Source organism: Diabrotica virgifera, chromosome 5 (genome assembly GCF_917563875.1).
Source record: "Diabrotica virgifera virgifera chromosome 5, PGI_DIABVI_V3a".
Classification (NCBI taxonomy): Eukaryota; Metazoa; Arthropoda; class Insecta; order Coleoptera; family Chrysomelidae; genus Diabrotica; species Diabrotica virgifera.
This window is the reverse complement of record NC_065447.1, coordinates 127,074,882-127,081,633: the sequence shown is the minus strand read 5'-3', so window position 1 is coordinate 127,081,633 and position 6,752 is coordinate 127,074,882.

Here is a 6,752-nt window from a genome sequence, read left to right as displayed (position 1 = left end):
TCGAAAAACAGCTGGACCATCATTTTAAAGGGAATCTGAAAGATAATTCAAATTCCCCATTAGGACGCGATACAGCGACATCTCCTAACAAATTGAAGAGTCTCAGATGCAGAATCCACCAATTTAATAAAAATTCAAATGGTAAATAGTAATTTAAATCTGAGACTTTTGAAAGTTCTTTTTGGTACATCCTTAAACTGCGACTTTTTCAATTAATAAGACCGCATACGACGAATATAGAAAACGAAAAGGAAACTATCACATTCCGCTTTCATTCGTCTAGGAAAAAAGGAGAAGGAAAAAGGAAAGGAAAGTTCCTCTTCGGTCCAAAAAGGAAAGTTCCTCTTCTGTCCTTTTTTCCTAGACGAATGAAAGCAGAATGTGATCGTTTCCTTTTCGTTTTCTATATTCGTCTTCTGCGGTCTTATTAATTGAAAAAGTCGCAGATTAAGGATGTACCAGAAAGAACTTTCAAAAGTATCAGATTTAAATTACTATTTACCATTTTAATTTTTATTAAATTGGTGGATTCTGCATCTGAGACTCTTCAATTTGTTTTAAAATGTGATAAGCTCACCTCAACTCGTAAAACAAGTCCTTCTCTAATACCTACGACAGGTTTCCACAGGTTTTTATTTTTCGTTGTAAACCTTGATTTGGATGGAAGTAGGGATGCTAACAATGTTAACATTGCATAATGTAAATAATCTACAAATATATCTAAAATATCAGTTTCAAAACCTCACTAAAATAACTGCCCGAAAATCAACAAAATTAAATTAGCTAGGTACAAAATATTTTTTATTATTAAATATTATAATAACAAAACTTTATCATTTATTTATAATTACTATAATTAAATTAGCCAAATTATATTAAAAATTTAAAATTAACAAGTCTTTTCTATAAAACTACATTCAAATATTGCGTGAAGAAGGATCTTTACTACGTCATGCGCGAAAGCGACCGATTTTGGAACATTACGTGCCATACCTGGGAAATTTATTGTACCATGGGAAGGAAGAGGTTCTCCTGCATCTGTGTGAATGTGGTTCCGAGCGCTTCATTGCGCTGTTCGGGTTTTATAGGTAATTTCCATCTTGCCCTATCCTTCCATCTTGCCCTCCTCTCCCCTATCTAGATAAGCTTGCATATTTTTAAATAAAATATCTAGATACTGCATATTTATGCGCATATTTCATAAGTACGCTTCTATTTGCATATTTGCTAAGTCTACTGATGGTAATACATAACATTGATCTTTTCATGGCGTATTGTGTAACTCTTATACTTTATTTATTGTTCCTTTTGTCAGAGTATCTATTAAATATAAGTGACATAAGAGACAGCTTTCCTATGCCTGCTTATAAGTATCATATTAAGGGAACATATCATAGTTATTGATTAGGCACGTATTTTATACTAAGTATTAAAAGATTTTCTCTCAATGTGCCATCGAGTTATGCACAGCATATTATTAGTACTTCTACTACCCTCCTTCCAATGACAATCTAAGCACTACATTTCCCTTAATTTACCATAATATATTACGCCGGGCGGAGCTTTGTCCCCAATTAGAATGAAGCCCTAGCAACCAATAAACATGCTTTGTATTTCCGAGGGGGTTGGACTTGCCTTATTGATTACCTGAACTTTTGTCCTATAGATTCCTGATGCTATGTGCGAAATAAAGTTCTGTATTTGTGACTTGTGTAGTAAATTATTTTTCATTTACAAATTAAAGGAAAATACGTTAAGGCTTCTTCATAATTTGTTTATTGATTTTTTTTTGGTTTAATTTAACATGTTTAATTTAAGTTTAGATTAAAATTTCTTTCATATTCTTTAATCATAGCGTTTATGAGAATTACATGGTTACTATACAATGAGGATGTAAAGGTTTGCATAACTTAATTTTTAAGTGAATGGGCAATTTTAATCCCGAGACAGGTCGGTTTTTATTTTTAAATTATGATTTTTTGGTATAGGTATATGTATGTATGTCAGACTAGTGACATCATCCCAGGGCCGGATTTAAGGGCTGGCAGGCTGGGCAGCGGCCCGGGGTCCCCACATTCCGGGGGCCCCCAAAACCTGAAACTTAAAAAAAGCAGCACATTATTCGCATAAAATAATTTTTGCGGCAATCAATTAACTGTGACATTTCGTTATGTGGAAGGTTTCTCTCCTGTTAAAAATGTATTTTGGCCAAATCACGATCATAAAGCAGAATATATATGGTTTGTTCAACAGTAATTGGTTTGAGTTCAATTAGTGCGGTCGTAAATATTATTAAATTTATCTGACCTGGCCCATTGTTAAGACCCACCCGGAGCGATAAGCCACCGAGGTAGACAGAGTTGGTCTTTTGCAATTAACACTGACTAGACGGTACTCCCATAATAAAGCCTAAAATAAATTTTACCTGAAACCTGGCCTTTTATACTATTATCGGTTAATCCGGGCTGTTTATAGTGGTAACTAATTGAACTTAACCATTTACTGTTTAACATACCATACTTATTTTATTCTCTAATGACATTCTGTCCAGATGATATCGATTTAAAACACTGCATGGAACAGTCCTACGACAACGCGTCAGTTATGAGTGCAAAATACAATGGTGTTCAGGCTAAAATTAGATAACATAATATCTTGGCGTTGTGGATTCTTCGTGCCGCCCACTCTCTAAATTTAGTTGCAAAAGCTGCAGCTAAGTGTTGTCTTGCTGCCATTGCATTCTTTGATTTCTTGGAAAGACTATCAACTATTCGTATTTTTCACTTCCTCTACAAAGATACAATTTTTTAATCGAATGTTCAAAAGCGTCTTTAAGCGAGAGCAATGCCGACCATGGCAGAAATGTTATTATTCCTAAAACAGTAAATATTAGTAGATTGTCATCTAGAAGTAAAGCCGCAAAAGAACTAGTTAAAAGTTATAATCAGATTAAAGGAACATTATCCAAAATTTCAAAAGACGATGAGCAACAGTTTGAAACTGGTAGCGATGCAAATAATTTGTATAATCGAATGTGTTTACCGGAAACAGGAATACTTGTAATATTTTGGAATTAAATTTTAAAGAGGACAAACAGCACAAGTCGTGTTCTGCAAGATCCAAATATTGATCTTAATTCAGGAGTGGCGGCACTTAGTTAGATCACTTAAAGAATTTATATTCTTTGAAGGAATATTTCAGAGACTGAAATGATAGCATCAGAAAAATTTAGGACTCAAAATTTTATCGCTATTATAGATCACTTCATTTCCTCTTTAAGTCAGAGGCTTTCTGCATATGAATCCATTAATTCCAATTTTGGATTTTCACATTTTTTTGAAAAATTTAACTTCTAATGAAATTGAAGCTCACTCACTGAAGTACCGACATTTATAGCAATGATTTAGATGAAAATCTAGGTGTCGAACTGGTACAATTTGTAGAATTTTTCAATTCATTTAAAGAGGAAATCCGCTCATCAAATATACCTAACTAAAGAACTGCAAATATACTGACTGCGAAAATAATGTGAATAATAATTTAAACGTTGTGGTGACACTTCGTTTATATTTTTAGTTCTGATGCTAAGTAACTATACAGTGGAGAGAGATCATTATCAAAATCTAAGTTAATTAAAAATCGACTTCGGTCGATGATGGGCCAAAAGCGTTCGAAACATACCTATATTATAATGAGCACTGAATACAAAGCAACTATAGGTCTGGATCCCGCGTATGAAAAAAAAGTTGATTAATAGCAAGCTGAAAATTTGTTAATAGCTTAAGGGTGTCTATTCGGATAAACTTTGATATATGGGAACATTGGAACAGGGGCAGTTTTAATTGTGGAACAGGTTAAAAATTTGGAACGGTCAGACCACGAAAACGGCACATTTATTTTGTCCGACAGAATAGACTTAAACTCTCCGAACAGAGATTAAAGTCTCATGCAAACATCAGACTGCAATTTATCACCTGTCATAATTCCTGTCATTTGACATATTCTACATGTTCCACTCATTAAAACGCCCATTTGGTGATAAATAGAAGTCTGATTTTTGCATGAGAGTTTAATCTCTGTTAAGAGAGTTTAAGTCTGTTTTGTCGGACAAAATACATGTGCCGTTTTCGTGGTCTGACCGTTCCAAATTTTTAACCTCTTCCACAATTAAAACTTCTCCTGTTCCAGTGTTCCCATATATCAAAGTTTGTCCTACTAGACACCCTTAAGCTATTAACAAATTTTCAGCTTGCTATTAATCAACTTTTTTTTCATACGCGGGATCCAGACCTACTAGACATGTTCGACACAATCAAGGAATTTTCAATTAACCCGCCGTTACACGCGTCTTCTATTGTGACGTGGTTGCACGCGTATGAGCGTCGCCCTCACCTACATCAATTCGACTTTTTTCGAGAAAGAATGAATGTCAACATGTATAAATATAAAATGGGTTGTACTCATATATTATAGAAAGACTCGTAAACCAATTTTTTTTATTAATTTAACAAAACAAAAGTAAAAATAATATAGATCAAACGCAAGTTTTCTTAATTTTCAATTTCAGCAAGCCACTGAAGAAATGAACGTTCTTTACGCGAATTCATTTTATTAAAAATAAAAATTAAAATTAACAACTGTTCTGAAGCTATTCCTTTGTGGCATTTATGTAATTAACTATTAATATTTTGTATTTTGATAACGACGTCCGAGGTGGAATTCGAAACGTCAATAAAATTAATTTTTCAAGTTAAACTGTGGCTTATTTCCCAATTAGAATAGGTAAATTTAAAAATGGGTTCTTAACCAGTGGCGCACCTAGAATTTTCCTCTGGGGGGGTTTGCTTGGGCACCGAAAGTTTTTTGTATTATTTGTGAAAGACAAGTTACATTTTCCTACCTTCTTTTATATATATTTCTATATGCTCTGGGTGGGATTTTAACCCCCAAACCCCCCCTCGGTGTGCCACTGTTCCTAACCTAATCCAAACAATAATATTTTAATTACACCTACCTAAATATTAAATAAAAACCTAAAAGTTTCTTTGAGATAACAGAAACGTGATTTCACCGTGATTGCACGCGCAGTGAGGAATTCCCTCACTTGAAGAGGGATGTCTCTTCTTTCAACTATCACACAGCACACTGACCGCCTGAAATATTCTATAACTTTTTCATACCCTCTCATGAACCATGCTAAAGGCATTCCTGGGTGCCTAAGGTTATCGTATTAGTTTACACAATTTCATTGCTTATAAACAAATATGGTGAGGGATTCCCTCATAGCGCGTGTAATGGCGGGTTAAAAAATCTCGAAAAGTACTAGGACTTTAACCATACATTTTACTAAGTTTATTTTTAATATTTTACTGTAACAAGATACAGCTCTTGTATTTTTTATTATTTAAAAATATACAGGGTGTTTGGTAAAGAATGGGCCATAGCTTAACCTCAGGTTCCTGAGGTTAAAATAGGCCGATTAAGCTAACTTACCTCAGTACAAAGTTTATAATAACCGAGATACAGGTAGACTGGGAGATATTATACAGAAGTTCAGCCACGATTTTCTAAGTCCTGCCTTTTGCAATACTGGAATGGTAGACGATGTACTTACAATCTGTGGAAACATCCACAAATTTCCTGTGACATTTTCCTGTAAAAATTAGATTTTCCCAAGAAATAAAAATAGGGTTTTGCGATGACTTTCTAAGTCCTGCCATATCCGTAGATAGACAGGATACTATCGATTTTATGAAGAAAATTTTTTGGGCAGGAGGGTTGCAAACGGGGTAAAGGAGTATTAATGTATACAAACATGTAAGGAAAATAATGAAATTTTCATGATTTTCTAAGTCCTGCCAACTTAATAAACTAAACATATTTATTTCAAAATGATCAAAAAAATATTGGCATGACGTCTCCTAATGTTTAAGTATTCTTGTCCCTTGGAAAATTCTGCGGAAAATTTTCACCCTGATTCCGTGATTTTCTAAGTCCTGCCTTTAAAAAGTTATAATACTCAAATACAATCAATACCTTTTCGGTACTCGGCAGGAAGGTTAAACGGTTCTTGTAAGACGGCAGGAGTCCTAGATTTGTAAGAAAATTCGTGAAAAAGTCAACGATTTTCTAAGTCATACCATTTTGCACATGTTTCAAGAATCTTAATATGAGTCTATATACAAAGAGGCAGGATGGTTTTATGGTTATTTTGTATACAGGGTGGGGCATTAGTGTGGGCTAGTCCAATTACTCGTTTGTCGTAAGATATACGAAAAAACTTATTTAGGTAAAACATGTGCCACAGATAGGACTATAATTTAACAGTATTTTCTAATATACAGGGCTACCCGTTTTCACAGGTTGAGAAAAATTTATGTTTTTTTAAATGGAATACCCCGTATATTTTTAAATTTTTGGATTCTACTCGATGTTCTCTTTAATAAAATATGGTGTTTCGAAATATTATACGAGGTAGTTTAAAATATAATTACGTTTTTTTTTTAATTTTGTAGGAACATTAACACCCTATACATATTGTTAGTGATTTGATATCCAAACTTCTATTAATTTATGTTTAAACGATTTTTAATATAGTCTACTATTGTCAGTTAATAATAGTATACCAAAATGTTTAATTTTAGTATACGGGGTTGGTTGAAACTTGAAACTCGGAATGACTAATTTCTGAGTTTTCTTAAATGGGACACCCTGTATTTTAGTATTATAATAAAATGATATTTAATGGTACC